An 18,937-nucleotide genomic window follows, 5' to 3' on the forward strand; every position below is an offset into this window, starting at 1 on the left:
AAGAAAAAGCAAACACTTTTCCTCAGACTTTAGAGTTACATCAAAGAAATTCCAACTTCGATTTTCCTGCATGAAGGAAAGTCTCCCAACAGATGCTTCATCCAGCAGTCTTCATCCAGCAGATGCTTCATCCAGCAGTCTTCATCCAGCAGATGCTTCATCCAGCAGTCTTCATCCAGCAGTCTTCATCCAGCAGATGCTTCATCCAGCAGTGTTCATCCAGCAGTCTTCATCCAGCAGATGCTTCATCCAGCAGTCTTCATCCAGCAGATGCTTCATCCAGCAGTGTTCATCCAGCAGTCTTCACCCAGCAGTCTTCACCCAGCAGTCTTCATCCAGCAGTCTTCATCCAGCAGTCTTCATCCAACAGTCTTCATCCAACAGATGCTTCATCCAGCAGTCTTCATCCAGCAGTCTTCATCCAGCAGTCTTCATCCAGCAGATGCTTCATCCAGCAGATGCTTCATCCAGCAGTCTTCCTCCAGCAGTCTTCATCCAGCAGATGCTTCATCCAGCAGTCTTCATCCAGCAGTCTTCATCCAGCAGATGCTTCAACCAGCAGTCTTCATCCAGCAGATGCTTCATCTAGCAGTCTTCATCCAGCAGTCGCTTCATCCAGCAGATGCTTCATCCAGCAGGCTTCATCCAGCAGATGCTTCATCCAGCAGTCTTCATCCAGCAGATGCTTCATCCAGCAGATGCTTCATCCAGCAGTCTTCATCCAGCACATGCTTCATCCAGCAGTCTTCATCCAGCAGATGCTTCATCCAGCAGTCTTCATCCAGCAGATGCTTCATACAGCAGTCTTCATCCAACAGATGCTTCATCGAGCAGTCTTCATCCAGTAGTCTTCATCCAACAGATGCTTCATCCAGCAGTCTTCATCCAACAGATGCTTCATCCAGCAGTCTTCATCCAACAGATGCTTCATCCAGCAGTCTTCATCCAGCAGTCTTCATCCAGCAGATGCTTCATCCTGCAGATGCTTCATCCAGCAGTCTTCATCCAACAGATGCTTCATCCAGCAGTCTTCATCCAGCAGATGCTTCATCCAGCAGTCTTCATCCAGCAGTCTTCATCCAACAGATGCTTCATCCAGCAGTCTTCCTTGTGCTTTCCTTCAGAATAATCCTCAAACAATTCCTCTTATTACAGAACTCCATTTTCCACCAATATTCCTCAGTTGCCTCCTATGTGTTGTGAGAATACTGATCATCTCCCATTGCCCAAGGACTAATCCAACTCCCTAATATCAGTAGAGAAAGAAGATCCTCACCCCCCCATAACAAGGAGCCAGGAACCCTGAGAACCTTAGACCAAGACCAAGCAGGAAACAGCTGTATCACTGCACTTCATCTCAGCCAAAAGACAATTACATGAACCTTCACATCTACTTTTCACCAGTGCAGGAAGCCCAGCGAGCACCGGGCAGCAAAAAATTATCTGAAACTCATAATTGTTCCTTTCCACGGAAATCTTTAGTAAAAGGCAAAAGATTTATTCGATCTGAAGAGAAACCAGAGTATAGAGAGGAGAGCGGCCGGCGTCACCCGGGGCCTGCGCTGCGCTCATCACACCCGCGGAGAGGACGGCTGCTGGATGGATTGTGGGGTCACGTTCACAAGAGAAAATGTTACAATTGTGAATACTGGTCAGGTGCATCCTGGGAGATATGCAAATCACAGCAGGAGGTGGGGCGTCACATGGCTGCAGGATTTTGCAGAGCACTCTGAACTTTGAGGTTTTCTTTTTCTGAATCCGCAGCTTTTCCGTTTCTTCATTCCCGTTGCTGTAAGTTTTTGGAGACCGGTTTGACAATACGGGAACCCGAGTGACCCGGTGGGGCTGTGAAGACCGATTTCTTTTTCCTCTTCCAATCTCACTCAGATAGTCCATCGTGGCAGAAAACTTCCACAAATAGTTCTTCATCATTAGAGCCTTTAAATTTTTTAAAACTAACAAATCTATTCATTGAATAGCAACAACCTGTTTAACATATGGCAGAGAAACTCCTCCGTATCCACAACAACAAACAGCAGAAAGGATTCTCCTAAAACATAACCTTTAATTATAAAAACATTATTATGTCCTCAATCCATATATATTATATAATGACTCAAAAAAAACTTTTTAACCTCAGGACACAAAGTTCATTACAAATATTTATAAGATTAAGTCTCCTAATAAATATATCCAGTCCTGATTGTTAAATAGCATGAATTATAATATAAAGTGCTATAGTGCCATATAGAGAGAAAACGTGTGGATCTCACCTATTTTGCATGCAGACACCGTCAGGGATTCTCCGTCCATATCAGCAGATCTTATTCTGGGACTAATACTACCCTGTTGTGCCCCTGGTGTTAGCCCCTGCCCTAACAAGGGCAGTACCCAAGTGTAAACTATCTCATAAAAAAATCCCTCCAGACGCGTTTCTTTCTCCTTATGGAGAAATCGCCAGAGGAGCAGGTTTGGTATTTTGGGGAAGATACAAATGCTGCGAGATAAAAGGTGACTCCGTGCTTCTAAAGTGCCAAAGTGAATAAAACGAAAACGTCAATGACCCTCACAGTGGTGCGTCTTCATTCCTAGCGGTGCAGAGTGCGGCCACCACTTTTATTCCAACAAGTATATGGGGAGATAGCCCACACATTCACTTCCTCCGTTTAAATAGGTTTACTTTCCCTCCTTCCGGGGCGTCCTATGTCACTTCCGGGGCGTCCTATGTCACTTCCGGTGCGAGGCTTATAGGTTTCCTATATGTATTTGGTTGCTATAGTGAATATTTCAACGGCCTCTCTATTTCAGGCCCAGTCATTTTAACTATGCTATAATAATGCCATTGCTCTCATCACAATCATTGTTTTGTCCGCCTTATGCGAGTCCGCATTCTTCCCAGCTGCATCATTTCCGGCGGCACGGCGGTCCGCGGACTCACATAAGGAGGACAAAACTGAATGATTTTCTCATCATAATCCATAAACTCCACAAAAAAGTCTTCATCTTCACAATATTCACTCAATCCTGTTTCCGATTCACTACCTTTTCCACATTCATATCTACTAATGCTTTCCCTTTCTTTCTCCCATTTTTCCTATTAACCACCATTCCTTCCATGAAAACAGTCTGCTTCCAGTTATCTTCACTCTTCACTTCTTCTTTCCTCTTTCCACAATCCTCCGAGTACACAAACTTTTCATCTTCACTTCTTCCTGCCAGTTTCCCAATAGCAAAATCCCATTTTCCAACAATCATTTTCCCAACAAGAAACTCCTCGCCTTTTTCCATCCAAACAAGAAACCTCCGTTTACTTTTCCAAACTCCAATTTTATTCTAATAGTTCTTCTGAAAGTTCACCATACTGTTCATGCTTTTAAATACTGAAGAACTTCTTGTTCCTCCATGAAGGGATCGTCCATAGAGACAATTAGACTCCTCAGTTTCCCAACTATTGAACTATGAACACCAAAAACTCTCTTTACATTCCCACAGCTTTCATGCCACGCTCAAAGAAAAAGCAAACACTTTTCCTCAGACTTTAGAGTTACATCAAAGAAATTCCAACTTCGATTTTCCTGCATGAAGGAAAGTCTTCCAACAGATGCTTCATCCAGCAGTCTTCATCCAGCAGATGCTTCATCCAGCAGTCTTCATCCAGCAGATGCTTCATCCAGCAGTCTTCATCCAGCAGATGCTTCATCCAGCAGTCTTCATCCAGCAGTCTTCATCCAACAGTCTTCGTCCAACAGATGCTTCATTCAACAGTCTTCACCCAGCAGATGCTTCATCCAACAGTCTTCATCCAACAGATGTTTCATCCAACAGTCTTCACCCAGCATATGCTTCATCCAACAGTCTTCATCCAGCAGATGCTTCATCCAGCTGTCTTCATCCAACAGATGCTTCATCCAACAGTCTTCATCCAGCAGATGCTTCATCCAGCAGTCTTCATCCAGTAGTCTTCATCCAGCAGATGCTTCATCCAGCAGTCTTCATCCAGCAGATGCTTCATCCAGCAGATGCTTCATCCAGCAGTCTTCATCCAGCAGTCTTCATCCAGCAGATGCTTCATCCAGCAGTCTTCATCCAGCAGTCTTCATCCAACAGATGCTTCATCCAGCAGTCTTCATCCAGCAGATGCTTCATCCAACAGTCTTCACCCAGCAGATGCTTCATCCAGCAGATGCTTCATCCAACAGTCTTCATCCAACAGATGCTTCATCCAACAGTCTTCATCCAGCAGATGCTTCATCCAACAGTCTTCACCCAGCAGATGCTTCATCCAGCAGATGCTTCATCCAACAGTCTTCATCCAACAGATGTTTCATCCAACAGTCTTCATCCAGCAGATGCTTCATCCAACAGTTTTCATCCAGCAGATGCTTCATCCAGCTGTCTTCATCCAACAGATGGTTCATCCAACAGTCTTCATCCAGCAGATGCTTCATCCAGCAGTCTTCATCCTGCAGATGCTTCATCCTGCAGATGCTTCATCCAGCAGTCTTCATCCAGCAGATGCTTCATCCAGCAGATGCTTCATCCAGCAGTCTTCATCCAGCAGATGCTTCATCCAGCAGTCTTCATCCAGCAGTCTTCATCCAACAGATGCTTCATCCAGCAGTCTTCATACAGCAGATGCTTCATCCAACAGATGTTTCATCCAACAATCTTCATCCAGCAGATGCTTCATCCAGCAGATGCTTCATCCAGCAGTCTTCATCCAGCAGATGCTTCATCCAACAGTCTTCATCCAGCAGTGTTCATCCAACAGATGCTTCATCCAACAGTCTTCATCCAACAGATGCTTCATCCAACAGTCTTCATCCAACAGATGCTTCATCCAGCAGTCTTCATCCAACAGATGCTTCATCCAGCAGTCTTCATCCTGCAGATGCTTCATCCAGCAGATGCTTCATCCAGCAGTCTTCATCCAGCAGATGCTTAATCCAACAGTCTTCATCCAACAGATGCTTAATCCAACAGTCTTCATCCAGCAGATGCTTCATCCAGCAGTCTTCATCCAGCAGATGCTTCATCCAGCAGTCTTCATCCAGCAGATGCTTCATCCAGCAGATGCTTCATCCAGCAGTCTTCATCCAGCAGTCTTCATCCAGCAGTCTTCATCCAGCAGATGCTTCATCCAGCAGATGCTTCATCCAGCAGTCTTCATCCAACAGATGCTTCTTCCAGCAGTCTTCATCCAACAGTCTTGCTTGTGCTTTCCTTCAGAGTAATCCTTAATTCCTTTTATTACAGAACTCCATTTTCCACCAATACTCCTCAGTTGCCTCCTATGTGTTGTGAGAATACGAATTATCTCTCATTGCCCAAGAACTAATCCAACTCCCTAATATCAGTAGAGAATGAAGATCCCCCCCAAAACAAGGAGCCAGGGACCCTGAGAACCTTACACCAAGAGAAAACCGCTGTATCACTGCACTTCATCTCAGCCAAAAGACCATTACATGAACCTTCACATCTACTTTTCACCAGTGCAGGAAGCCCAGCGAGCGCCGGGCAGCAAAAAATTATACGAAACTCATAATTGTTCCTCTCCACGGAAATCTTTAGTAAAAGGCGAAAGATTTATTCGATCTGAAGAGAAACCAGAGTATAGAGAGGAGAGCGGCCGGCGTCACCCGGGGTCTGCGCTGCGCTCATCACACCCGCAGAGAGGACGGCTCCTGGATGGATTGTGGGGTCACGTTCACAAGAGAAAATGTTACAATTGTGAATACTGGTCAGGTGCATCCTGGGAGATATGCAAATCACAGCAGGAGGCAGGGCGTCACATGGCTGCAGGATTTTGCAGAGCACTCTGAACTTTGAGGGTTTTTTTCTTTAGCTGAATCCGCACCTTTTCCGTTTCTTCATTCCCGTTGCTGTAAGTTTTTGGAGACCGGTTTGACAATACGGGACCCCGAGTGACCCGGTGGGCCTGTGAAGACCGATTTCTTTTTCCGCTTCCAATCTCACTCAGATAGTCCATCGTGGCAGAAAACTTCCACAAATAGTTCTTCATCATTAGAGCCTTTAAATTCTTTAAAACTAACAAATCTATTCATTGAATAGCAACAACCTGTTTAACATATGGCAGAGAAACTCCTCCGTATCCACAACAACAAACAGCAGAAAGGATTCTCCTAAAACATAACCTATAATTATAAAAACATTATTATGTCCTCAATCCATATATATTATATAATGACTCAAAAAAAACTTTTTAACCTCAGGACACAAAGTTCATTACAAATATTTATAAGATTAAGTCTCCTAATAAATATATCCAGTCCTGATTGTTAAATAGCATGAATTATAATATAAAGTGCTATAGTGCCATATAGAGAGAAAATGTGTGGATCTCACCTATTTTGCATGCAGACACCGTCAGGGATTCTCCGTCCATATCAGCAGATCTTATTCTGGGACTAATACTACCCTGTTGTGCCCCTGGTGTTAGCCCCTGCCCTAACAAGGGCAGTACCCAAGTGTAAACTATCTCATAAAAAAATCCCTCCAGACGCGTTTCTTTCTCCTTATGGAGAAATCGCCAGAGGAGCAGGTTTGGTATTTTGGGGAAGATACAAATGCTGCGAGAGAAAAGGTGACTCCGTGCTTCTAAAGTGCCAAAGTGAATAAAACGAAAACGTCAATGACCCTCACAGTGGTGCGTGTTCATTCCTAGCGGTGCAGAGTGCAGCCACCACTTTTATTCCAACAAGTATATGGGGAGACAGTCCACACATTCACTTCCTCCGTTTAAATAGGTTTACTTTCCCTCCTTCCGGGGCGTCCTATGTCACTTCCGGGGCGTCCTATGTCACTTCCGGTGCGAGGCTTATAGGTTTCCTATATGTATTTGGTTGCTATAGTGAATATTTCAACGGCCTCTCTATTTCAGGCCCAGTCATTTTAACTATGCTATAATAATGCCATTGCTCTCATCACAATCATTGTTTTGTCCGCCTTATGCGAGTCCGCATTCTTCCCAGCTGCATCATTTCCGGCGGCACGGCGGTCCGCGGACTCACATAAGGAGGACAAAACTGAATGATTTTCTCATCATAATCCATAAACTCCACAAAAAAGTCTTCATCTTCACAATATTCACTCAATCCTGTTTCCGATTCACTACCTTTTCCACATTCATATCTACTAATGCTTTCCCTTTCTTTCTCCCATTTTTCCTATTAACCACCATTCCTTCCATGAAAACAGTCTGCTTCCAGTTATCTTCACTCTTCACTTCTTCTTTCCTCTTTCCACAATCCTCCGAGTACACAAACTTTTCATCTTCACTTCTTCCTGCCAGTTTCCCAATAGCAAAATCCCATTTTCCAACAATCATTTTCCCAACAAGAAACTCCTCGCCTTTTTCCATCCAAACAAGAAACCTCCGTTTACTTTTCCAAACTCCAATTTTATTCTAATAGTTCTTCTGAAAGTTCACCATACTGTTCATGCTTTTAAATACTGAAGAACTTCTTGTTCCTCCATGAAGGGATCGTCCATAGAGACAATTAGACTCCTCAGTTTCCCAACTATTGAACTATGAACACCAAAAACTCTCTTTACATTCCCACAGCTTTCATGCCACGATCAAAGAAAAAGCAAACACTTTTCCTCAGACTTTAGAGTTACATCAAAGAAATTCCAACTTCGATTTTCCTGCATGAAGGAAAGTCTTCCAACAGATGCTTCATCCAGCAGTCTTCATCCAGCAGATGCTTCATCCAGCAGTCTTCATCCAGCAGATGCTTCATCCAGCAGTCTTCATCCAGCAGATGCTTCATCCAGCAGTCTTCATCCAGCAGATGCTTCATCCAGCAGTCTTCATCCAGCAGTCTTCATCCAACAGTCTTCGTCCAACAGATGCTTCATTCAACAGTCTTCACCCAGCAGATGCTTCATCCAACAGTCTTCATCCAACAGATGTTTCATCCAACAGTCTTCACCCAGCATATGCTTCATCCAACAGTCTTCATCCAGCAGATGCTTCATCCAACAGTCTTCATCCAGCAGATGCTTCATCCAGCAGTCTTCATCCAGTAGTCTTCATCCAGCAGATGCTTCATCCAGCAGTCTTCATCCAGCAGATGCTTCATCCAGCAGATGCTTCATCCAGCAGTCTTCATCCAGCAGTCTTCATCCAGCAGATGCTTCATCCAGCAGTCTTCATCCAGCAGTCTTCATCCAACAGATGCTTCATCCAGCAGTCTTCATCCAGCAGATGCTTCATCCAACAGTCTTCACCCAGCAGATGCTTCATCCAGCAGATGCTTCATCCAACAGTCTTCATCCAACAGATGCTTCATCCAACAGTCTTCATCCAGCAGATGCTTCATCCAACAGTCTTCACCCAGCAGATGCTTCATCCAGCAGATGCTTCATCCAACAGTCTTCATCCAACAGATGTTTCATCCAACAGTCTTCATCCAGCAGATGCTTCATCCAACAGTTTTCATCCAGCAGATGCTTCATCCAGCTGTCTTCATCCAACAGATGGTTCATCCAACAGTCTTCATCCAGCAGATGCTTCATCCAGCAGTCTTCATCCTGCAGATGCTTCATCCTGCAGATGCTTCATCCAGCAGTCTTCATCCAGCAGATGCTTCATCCAGCAGATGCTTCATCCAGCAGTCTTCATCCAGCAGATGCTTCATCCAGCAGTCTTCATCCAGCAGATGCTTCATCCAGCAGTCTTCATCCAGCAGTCTTCATCCAACAGATGCTTCATCCAGCAGTCTTCATACAGCAGATGCTTCATCCAACAGATGCTTCATCCAACAATCTTCATCCAGCAGATGCTTCATCCAACAAATGCTTCATCCAGCAGTCTTCATCCAGCAGTCTTCATCCAACAGATGCTTCATCCAACAGTCTTCATCCAACAGATGCTTCATCCAGCAGTCTTCATCCAACAGATGCTTCATCCAGCAGTCTTCATCCTGCAGATGCTTCATCCAGCAGATGCTTCATCCAGCAGTCTTCATCCAGCAGATGCTTAATCCAACAGTCTTCATCCAACAGATGCTTAATCCAACAGTCTTCATCCAGCAGATGCTTCATCCAGCAGTCTTCATCCAGCAGATGCTTCATCCAGCAGTCTTCATCCAGCAGATGCTTCATCCAGCAGATGCTTCATCCAGCAGTCTTCATCCAGCAGTCTTCATCCAGCAGTCTTCATCCAGCAGATGCTTCATCCAGCAGATGCTTCATCCAGCAGTCTTCATCCAACAGATGCTTCTTCCAGCAGTCTTCATCCAACAGTCTTGCTTGTGCTTTCCTTCAGAGTAATCCTTAATTCCTTTTATTACAGAACTCCATTTTCCACCAATACTCCTCAGTTGCCTCCTATGTGTTGTGAGAATACGAATTATCTCTCATTGCCCAAGAACTAATCCAACTCCCTAATATCAGTAGAGAATGAAGATCCCCCCCAAAACAAGGAGCCAGGGACCCTGAGAACCTTACACCAAGAGAAAACCGCTGTATCACTGCACTTCATCTCAGCCAAAAGACCATTACATGAACCTTCACATCTACTTTTCACCAGTGCAGGAAGCCCAGCGAGCGCCGGGCAGCAAAAAATTATACGAAACTCATAATTGTTCCTCTCCACGGAAATCTTTAGTAAAAGGCGAAAGATTTATTCGATCTGAAGAGAAACCAGAGTATAGAGAGGAGAGCGGCCGGCGTCACCCGGGGTCTGCGCTGCGCTCATCACACCCGCAGAGAGGACGGCTCCTGGATGGATTGTGGGGTCACGTTCACAAGAGAAAATGTTACAATTGTGAATACTGGTCAGGTGCATCCTGGGAGATATGCAAATCACAGCAGGAGGCAGGGCGTCACATGGCTGCAGGATTTTGCAGAGCACTCTGAACTTTGAGGGTTTTTTTCTTTAGCTGAATCCGCACCTTTTCCGTTTCTTCATTCCCGTTGCTGTAAGTTTTTGGAGACCGGTTTGACAATACGGGACCCCGAGTGACCCGGTGGGGCTGTGAAGACCGATTTCTTTTTCCGCTTCCAATCTCACTCAGATAGTCCATCGTGGCAGAAAACTTCCACAAATAGTTCTTCATCATTAGAGCCTTTAAATTTTTTAAAACTAACAAATCTATTCATTGAATAGCAACAACCTGTTTAACATATGGCAGAGAAACTCCTCCGTATCCACAACAACAAACAGCAGAAAGGATTCTCCTAAAACATAACCTATAATTATAAAAACATTATTATGTCCTCAATCCATATATATTATATAATGACTCAAAAAAAACTTTTTAACCTCAGGACACAAAGTTCATTACAAATATTTATAAGATTAAGTCTCCTAATAAATATATCCAGTCCTGATTGTTAAATAGCATGAATTATAATATAAAGTGCTATAGTGCCATATAGAGAGAAAATGTGTGGATCTCACCTATTTTGCATGCAGACACCGTCAGGGATTCTCCGTCCATATCAGCAGATCTTATTCTGGGACTAATACTACCCTGTTGTGCCCCTGGTGTTAGCCCCTGCCCTAACAAGGGCAGTACCCAAGTGTAAACTATCTCATAAAAAAATCCCTCCAGACGCGTTTCTTTCTCCTTATGGAGAAATCGCCAGAGGAGCAGGTTTGGTATTTTGGGGAAGATACAAATGCTGCGAGAGAAAAGGTGACTCCGTGCTTCTAAAGTGCCAAAGTGAATAAAACGAAAACGTCAATGACCCTCACAGTGGTGCGTGTTCATTCCTAGCGGTGCAGAGTGCAGCCACCACTTTTATTCCAACAAGTATATGGGGAGACAGTCCACACATTCACTTCCTCCGTTTAAATAGGTTTACTTTCCCTCCTTCCGGGGCGTCCTATGTCACTTCCGGGGCGTCCTATGTCACTTCCGGTGCGAGGCTTATAGGTTTCCTATATGTATTTGGTTGCTATAGTGAATATTTCAACGGCCTCTCTATTTCAGGCCCAGTCATTTTAACTATGCTATAATAATGCCATTGCTCTCATCACAATCATTGTTTTGTCCGCCTTATGCGAGTCCGCATTCTTCCCAGCTGCATCATTTCCGGCGGCACGGCGGTCCGCGGACTCACATAAGGAGGACAAAACTGAATGATTTTCTCATCATAATCCATAAACTCCACAAAAAAAGTCTTCATCTTCACAATATTCACTCAATCCTGTTTCCGATTCACTACCTTTTCCACATTCATATCTACTAATGCTTTCCCTTTCTTTCTCCCATTTTTCCTATTAACCACCATTCCTTCCATGAAAACAGTCTGCTTCCAGTTATCTTCACTCTTCACTTCTTCTTTCCTCTTTCCACAATCCTCCGAGTACACAAACTTTTCATCTTCACTTCTTCCTGCCAGTTTCCCAATAGCAAAATCCCATTTTCCAACAATCATTTTCCCAACAAGAAACTCCTCGCCTTTTTCCATCCAAACAAGAAACCTCCGTTTACTTTTCCAAACTCTAATTTTATTCTAATAGTTCTTCTGAAAGTTCACCATACTGTTCATGCTTTTAAATACTGAAGAAATTCTTGTTCCTCCATGAAGGGATCGTCCATAGAGACAATTAGACTCCTCAGTTTCCCAACTATTGAACTATGAACACCAAAAACTCTCTTTACATTCCCACAGCTTTCATGCCACGATCAAAGAAAAAGCAAACACTTTTCCTCAGACTTTAGAGTTACATCAAAGAAATTCCAACTTCGATTTTCCTGCATGAAGGAAAGTCTTCCAACAGATGCTTCATCCAGCAGTCTTCATCCAGCAGATGCTTCATCCAGCAGTCTTCATCCAGCAGATGCTTCATCCAACAGTCTTCACCCAGCAGATGCTTCATCCAACAGTCTTCATCCAACAGATGTTTCATCCAACAGTCTTCACCCAGCAGATGTTTCATCCAACAGTCTTCACCCAGCAGATGCTTCATCCAACAGTCTTCATCCAGCAGATGCTTCATCCAGCTGTCTTCATCCAACAGATGCTTCATCCAACAGTCTTCATCCAGCAGTCTTCATCCAGTAGTCTTCATCCAGCAGATGCTTCATCCAGCAGTCTTCATCCAGCAGATGCTTCATCCAGCAGATGCTTCATCCAGCAGTCTTCATCCAGCAGATGCTTCATCCAGCAGTCTTCATCCAGCAGTCTTCATCCAGCAGATGCTTCATCCAGCAGTCTTCATCCAGCAGTCTTCATCCAACAGATGCTTCATCCAGCAGTCTTCATCCAGCAGATGCTTCATCCAACAGTCTTCATCCAGCAGATGCTTCATTCAACAGATGCTTCATCCAACAGTCTTCATCCAACAGATGCTTCATCCAACAGTCTTCATCCAACAGATGCTTCATCCAGCAGTCTTCATCCAGCAGATGCTTCATCCAACAGTCTTCACCCAGCAGATGCTTCATCCAGCAGATGCTTCATCCAGCAGATGCTTCATCCAACAGATGCTTCATCCAACAGTCTTCATCCAGCAGATGCTTCATCCAACAGTCTTCACCCAGCAGATGCTTCATCCAGCAGATGCTTCATCCAACAGTCTTCATCCAACAGATGTTTCATCCAACAGTCTTCATCCAGCAGATGCTTCATCCAACAGTCTTCATCCAACAGATGTTTCATCCAACAGTCTTCATCCAGCAGATGCTTCATCCAACAGTTTTCATCCAGCAGATGCTTCATCCAGCTGTCTTCATCCAACAGATGGTTCATCCAACAGTCTTCATCCAGCAGATGCTTCATCCAGCAGTCTTCATCCTGCAGATGCTTCATCCAGCAGATGCTTCATCCAGCAGTCTTCATCCAGCAGATGCTTCATCCAGCAGTCTTCATCCAGCAGATGCTTCATCCAGCAGTCTTCATCCAGCAGTCTTCATCCAACAGATGCTTCATCCAGCAGTCTTCATACAGCAGATGCTTCATCCAACAGATGCTTCATCCAACAATCTTCATCCAGCAGATGCTTCATCCAACAAATGCTTCATCCAACAGTCTTCATCCAGCAGTCTTCATCCAACAGATGCTTCATCCAACAGTCTTCATCCAACAGATGCTTCATCCAGCAGTCTTCATCCAACAGATGCTTCATCCAGCAGTCTTCATCCTGCAGATGCTTCATCCAGCAGATGCTTCATCCAGCAGTCTTCATCCAGCAGTCTTCATCCAACAGATGCTTAATCCAACAGTCTTCATCCAGCAGATGCTTCATCCAGCAGTCTTCATCCAGCAGATGCTTCATCCAGCAGATGCTTCATCCAGCAGTCTTCATCCAGCAGTCTTCATCCAGCAGATGCTTCATCCAGCAGTCTTCATCCAGCAGATGCTTCATCCAGCAGTCTTCATCCAACAGATGCTTCTTCCAGCAGTCTTCATCCAGCAGTCTTCATCCAGCAGATGCTTCATCCAGCAGTCTTCATCCAGCAGATGCTTCATCCAGCAGTCTTCATCCAGCAGATGCTTCATCCAGCAGTCTTCATCCAGCAGATGCTTCATCCAACAGTCTTCATCTAACAGTCTTGCTTGTGCTTTCCTTCAGAGTAATCCTTAATTCCTCTTATTACAGAACTCCATTTTCCACCAATATTCCTCAGTTGCCTCCTATGTGTTGTGAGAATACTGATCATCTCCCATTGCCCAAGGACTAATCCAACTCCCTAATATCAGTAGAGAATGAAGATCCCCCCCAAAACAAGGAGCCAGGGACCCTGAGAACCTTACACCAAGAGAAAACCGCTGTATCACTGCACTTGATCTCAGCCAAAAGACCATTACATGAACCTTCACATCTACTTTTCACCAGTGCAGAAAGCCCAGCAAGCGCCAGGCAGCAAAAAATTATACAAAACTCATAATTGTTCCTCTCCACAAAAATCTTTAGTAAAAGGCGAAAGATTTATTCAATCTGAAGAGAAACCAGAGTATAGAGGAGAGCGGCCGGCGTCACCCGGGGTCTGCGCTGCGCTCATCACACCCGCGGAGAGGACGGCTGCTGGATGGATTGTGGGGTCACGTTCACAAGAGAAAATGTTACAATTGTGAATACTGGTCAGGTGCATCCTGGGAGATATGCAAATCACAGCAGGAGGCGGGGCATCACATGGCTGCAGGATTTTGCAGAGCACTCTGAACTTTGAGGGTTTTTTTCTTTTTCTGAATCCGCAGCTTTTCCATTTCTTCATTCCCGTTGCTGTAAGTTTTTGGAGACCGTTTTGACAATACGGGAACCCGAGTGACCCGGTGGGGCTGTGAAGACCGATTTCTTTTTCCTCTTCCAATCTCACTCAGATAGTCCATCGTGGCAGAAAACTTCCACAAATAGTTCTTCATCATTAGAACCTTTAAATTCTTTAAAACTAACAAATCTATTAATTGAATAGCAACAACCTGTTTAACATATGGCAGGGAAACACTTGTGTGCACAGTGCCCTCTAGTGGACAGATCAGCACTGACCTGTGACTCTCATGCACACAGCGCCCTCTAGTGGACAGATCAGCACTGACCTGTGACTCTCATGCACACAGCGCCCTCTAGTGGAGAGATCAGCACTGACCTGTTACCCTCATGCACACAGCGCCCTCTAGTGGAGAGATCAGCAATGACCTGTGCCCCTCATGCACACAGCGCCCTCTAGTGGAGAGATCAGCTCTGACCTGTGACTTTCATGCACATAGCACCCTCTAGTGGATATATCATCACTGACCTGTGACTCTCATGCACACAGCGCCCTCTAGTGGAGAGATCGTCACTGACCTGTTACCCTCATGCACACTGCGCCCTCTAGTGGAGAGATCAGCACTGACCTGTGACCCTCATGCACACAGCGCCCTCTAGTGAAGAGTTCATTACTGACCAGCCTCGTGTGTACAGCGTCCTCTAGTGGAGAGATCAGCACTGACCTGTGTCGTTTCCCTCATGCACACAGCGTCCTCTAGTGGAGAGATCAGCACTAACCTGTGTCATTTCCCTCATGCACACAGCACCCTCTAGTGGAGAGATCAGCAATGACCTGTGTCGTTTCCCTCATGCACACAGCGCCCTCTAGTGGAGAGATCAGCACTGACCTGTGTCGTTTCCTTCATGCACACAGCGCCCTCTAGTGGAGAGATCCATCACTGACCAGCCTCGTGTGTACAGCGTCCTCTAGTGGAGAGATCAGCACTAACCTGTGTCATTTCCCTCATGCACACAGCACCCTCTAGTGGAGAGATCAGCAATGACCTGTGTCGTTTCCCTCATGCACACAGCGCCCTCTAGTGTAGAGATCAGCACTGACCTGTGTCGTTTCCCTCATGCACACAGCGCCCTCTAGTGGAGAGATCAGCACTGACCTGTGTCGTTTCCCTCATGCACACAGCAAAATCTAGTGGAGAGATCAGCACTGACCTGTGACCCTCACGCACACAGCGCCCTCTAGAAGAGAGATCAGCACTGACCTGTGACCCTCATGCACACAGCGCCCTCTACTGGAGAGATCAGCACTGACCTGTGACCCTCATGCACACAGCGCCCTCTAGTGGAGAGATCAGCACTGACCTGTGACCCTCATGCACACAGCGCCCTTTAGAAGAGAGATCAGCACTGACCTGTGACTCTCATGCACACAGCGCACTCTAGAAGAGAGATCAGCACTGACCTGTGGCCCTCATGCACACAGTGCCCTCTACTGGAGAGATCAGCACTGACCTGTGACCCTCATGCACACAGCGCCCTCTAGAAGAGAGATCAGAAACTGACCTGTGACCCTCATGCACACAGCGCCTTCTAGTGGGGAGATCAGCACTGACCTGTGACTCTCATGCACACAGCGCCCTCTACTGGAGAGATCAGCACTGACCTGTGACCCTCATGCACACAGCGCCCTCTACTGGAGAGATCAGCACTGACCTGTGACCCTCATGCACACAGCGCCCTCTAGAAGAGAGATCAGAAACTGACCTGTGACCCTCATGCACACAGCGCCCTCTAGTGGGGAGATCAGCACTGACCTGTGACTCTCATGCACACAGCGCCCTCTACTGGAGAGATCAGCACTGACCTGTGACCCTCATGCACACAGCGCCCTCTACTGGAGAGATCAGCACTGACCTGTGACCCTCATGCACACAGCGCCCTCTAGAAGAGAGATCAGCACTGACCTGTGACCCTCATGCACACAGCGCCCTCTACTGGAGAGATCAGCACTGACCTGTGACCCTCATGCACACAGCGCCCTCTAGTGGAGAGATCAGCACTGACCTGTGACTCTCATGCACACAGCGCCCTCTAGAAGAGAGATCAGCACAGACCTGTGACCCTCATGCACACAGCGCCCTCTATTGGAGAGATCAGCACTGACCTGTGACCCTTATGCACACAGCGCCCTCTACTGGAGAGATCAGCACTGACCTGTGATCCTCATGCACACAGCGCCCTCTATTGGAGAGATCAGCACTGACCTGTGACCCTTATGCACACAGCGCCCTCTACTGGAGAGATCAGCACTGACCTGTGATCCTCATGCACACAGCGCCCTCTAGTGGAGAGTTCAGCACTGACCTGTGACTCATGCACACAGCGCCCTCTAGTGGAGAGATCAGCACTGACCTGTGATCCTCATGCACACAGCGCCCTCTAGTGGAGAGATCAGCACTGACCTGTGACTCATGCACACAGCGCCCTCTAGTGGAGAGATCAGCACTGACCTGTGATCCTCATGCACACATCGCCCTCTAGTGGAGAGATCAGCACTGACCTGTGACCCATGCACACAGCGCCCTCTAGTGGAGAGATCAGCACTGACCTGTGATCCTCATGCACACAGCGCCCTCTAGTGGAGAGATCAGCACTGACCTGTGACTCATGCACACAGCGCCCTCTAGTGGAGAGATCAGCACTGACCTGTGATCCTCATGCACACAGCGCCCTCTAGTGGAGAGATCAGCACTGACCTGTGACCCATGCACACAGCGCCCTCTAGTGGAGAGATCAGCACTGACCTGTGATCCTCATGCACACAGCGCCCTCAAGTGGAGAGATCAGCACTGACCTGTGACTCATGCACACAGCGCCCTCTAGTGGAGAGATCAGCACTGACCTGTGACTCATGCACACAGCGCCCTCTAGTGGAGAGATCAGCACTGACCTGTGATAATCATGCACACAGCGCCCTCTAGTGGAGAGATCAGCACTGACCTGTGACTCATGCACACAGCGCCCTCTAGTGGAGAGATCAGCACTGACCTGTGACTCATGCACACAGCGCCCTCTAGTGGAGAGATCAGCACTGACCTGTGACCCTCATGCACACAGCGCCCTCTACTGGAGAGATCAGCACTGACCTGTGATCCTCATGCACACAGCGCCCTCTAGTGGAGAGATCAGCACTGACCTGTGACTCATGCACACAGCGCCCTCTAGTGGAGAGATCAGCACTGACCTGTGATCCTCATGCACACAGCGCCCTCTAGTGGAGAGATCAGCACTGACCTGTGACTCATGCACACAGCGCCCTCTAGTGGAGAGATCAGCACTGACCTGTGATCCTCATGCACACAGCGCCCTCTAGTGGAGAGATCAGCACTGACCTGTGACTCATGCACACAGCGCCCTCTAGTGGAGAGATCAGCACTGACCTGTGATCCTCATGCACACAGCGCCCTCTAGTGGAGAGATCAGCACTGACCTGTGACTCATGCACACAGCGCCCTCTAGTGGAGAGATCAGCACTGACCTGTGATCCTCATGCACACAGCGCCCTCTAGTGGAGAGATCAGCACTGACCTGTGACCCATGCACACAGCGCCCTCTAGTGGAGAGATCAGCACTGACCTGTGATCCTCATGCACACAGCGCCCTCTAGTGGAGAGATCAGCACTGACCTGTGACTCATGCACACAGCGCCCTCTAGTGGAGAGATCAGCACTGACCTGTGATCCTCATGCACACAGCGCCCTCTAGTGGAGAGATCAGCACTGACCTGTGATCCTCATGCACACAGCGCCCTCAAGTGGAGAGATCAGCACTGACCTGTGACTCATGCACACAGCGCCCTCTAGTGGAGAGATCAGCACTGACCTGTGACTCATGCACACAGCGCCCTCTAGTGGAGAGATCAGCACTGACCTGTGACCCTCATGCACACAGCGCCCTCTACTGGAGAGATCAGCACTGACCTGTGATCCTCATGCACACAGCGCCCTCTAGTGGAGAGATCAGCACTGACCTGTGACTCATGCACACAGCGCCCTCTAGTGGAGAGATCAGCACTGACCTGTTACTCTCATGCACAGCGCCCCCTCCAGGCACATACTCTTCTCTGCTTTTCAACAGTGCAGGAAGCCCAGCGAGCGCCGGGCATTAAAAAATTATCTAAAACTCATAATTGTTCCTCTCCACGGAAATCTTTAGTAAAAGGCGAAAGATTTATTCGATCTGAAGAGAAACCAGAGTATAGAGGAGAGCGGCCGGCGTCACCCGGGGCCTGCGCTGCGCTCATCACACCCGCGGAGAGGACGGCTCCTGGATGGATTGTGGGGTCACGTTCACAAGAGAAAATGTTACAATTGTGAATACTGGTCAGGTGCATCCTGGGAGATATGCAAATCACAGCAGGAGGCGGGGCATCACATGGCTGCAGGATTTTGCAGAGCACTCTGAACTTTGAGGGTTTTTTTCTTTATCTGAATCCGCAGCTTTTCCGTTTCTTCATTCCCGTTGCTGTAAGTTTTTGGAGACCGGTTTGACAATACGGGACCCCGAGTGACCCGGTGGGCCTGTGAAGACCGATTTCTTTTTCCTCTTCCAATCTCACTCAGATAGTCCATCGTGGCAGAAAACTTCCACAAATAGTTCTTCATCATTAGAGCCTTTAAATTTTTTAAAACTAACAAATCTATTCATTGAATAGCAACAACCTGTTTAACATATGGCAGAGAAACTCCT

General features: G+C 46.8%; 1 long non-coding RNA gene and 5 other non-coding genes across 6 annotated transcripts in view; all 6 read right to left on the bottom strand.

Annotated features, from left to right (window-relative positions):
* LOC141157129 (uncharacterized) overlaps nucleotides 1-18,937 on the bottom strand; it is a 101,419-nt gene that overhangs the window by 56,214 nt on the left and 26,268 nt on the right. The gene's annotated exons all lie outside the window — the stretch shown is intronic.
* LOC141160497 (U5 spliceosomal RNA) lies at nucleotides 1,412-1,526 on the bottom strand. Its single transcript, XR_012250254.1, has one exon. It is a non-coding gene; the product is annotated as a U5 spliceosomal RNA (small nuclear RNA).
* Nucleotides 5,501-5,615, bottom strand: LOC141160492 (U5 spliceosomal RNA). Its single transcript, XR_012250249.1, has one exon. It is a non-coding gene; the product is annotated as a U5 spliceosomal RNA (small nuclear RNA).
* Nucleotides 9,564-9,678, bottom strand: LOC141160493 (U5 spliceosomal RNA). Its single transcript, XR_012250250.1, has one exon. It is a non-coding gene; the product is annotated as a U5 spliceosomal RNA (small nuclear RNA).
* On the bottom strand, nucleotides 13,824-13,938 carry LOC141160499 (U5 spliceosomal RNA). The gene has a single exon (XR_012250256.1). It is a non-coding gene; the product is annotated as a U5 spliceosomal RNA (small nuclear RNA).
* Nucleotides 18,333-18,447, bottom strand: LOC141160481 (U5 spliceosomal RNA). Its single transcript, XR_012250238.1, has one exon. It is a non-coding gene; the product is annotated as a U5 spliceosomal RNA (small nuclear RNA).

The sequence above is a fragment of the Phyllobates terribilis genome, unplaced genomic scaffold (genome assembly GCF_046119375.1).
Source record: "Phyllobates terribilis strain yellow unplaced genomic scaffold, ASM4611937v1 Scaffold_8__6_contigs__length_399053987, whole genome shotgun sequence".
Classification (NCBI taxonomy): Eukaryota; Metazoa; Chordata; class Amphibia; order Anura; family Dendrobatidae; genus Phyllobates; species Phyllobates terribilis.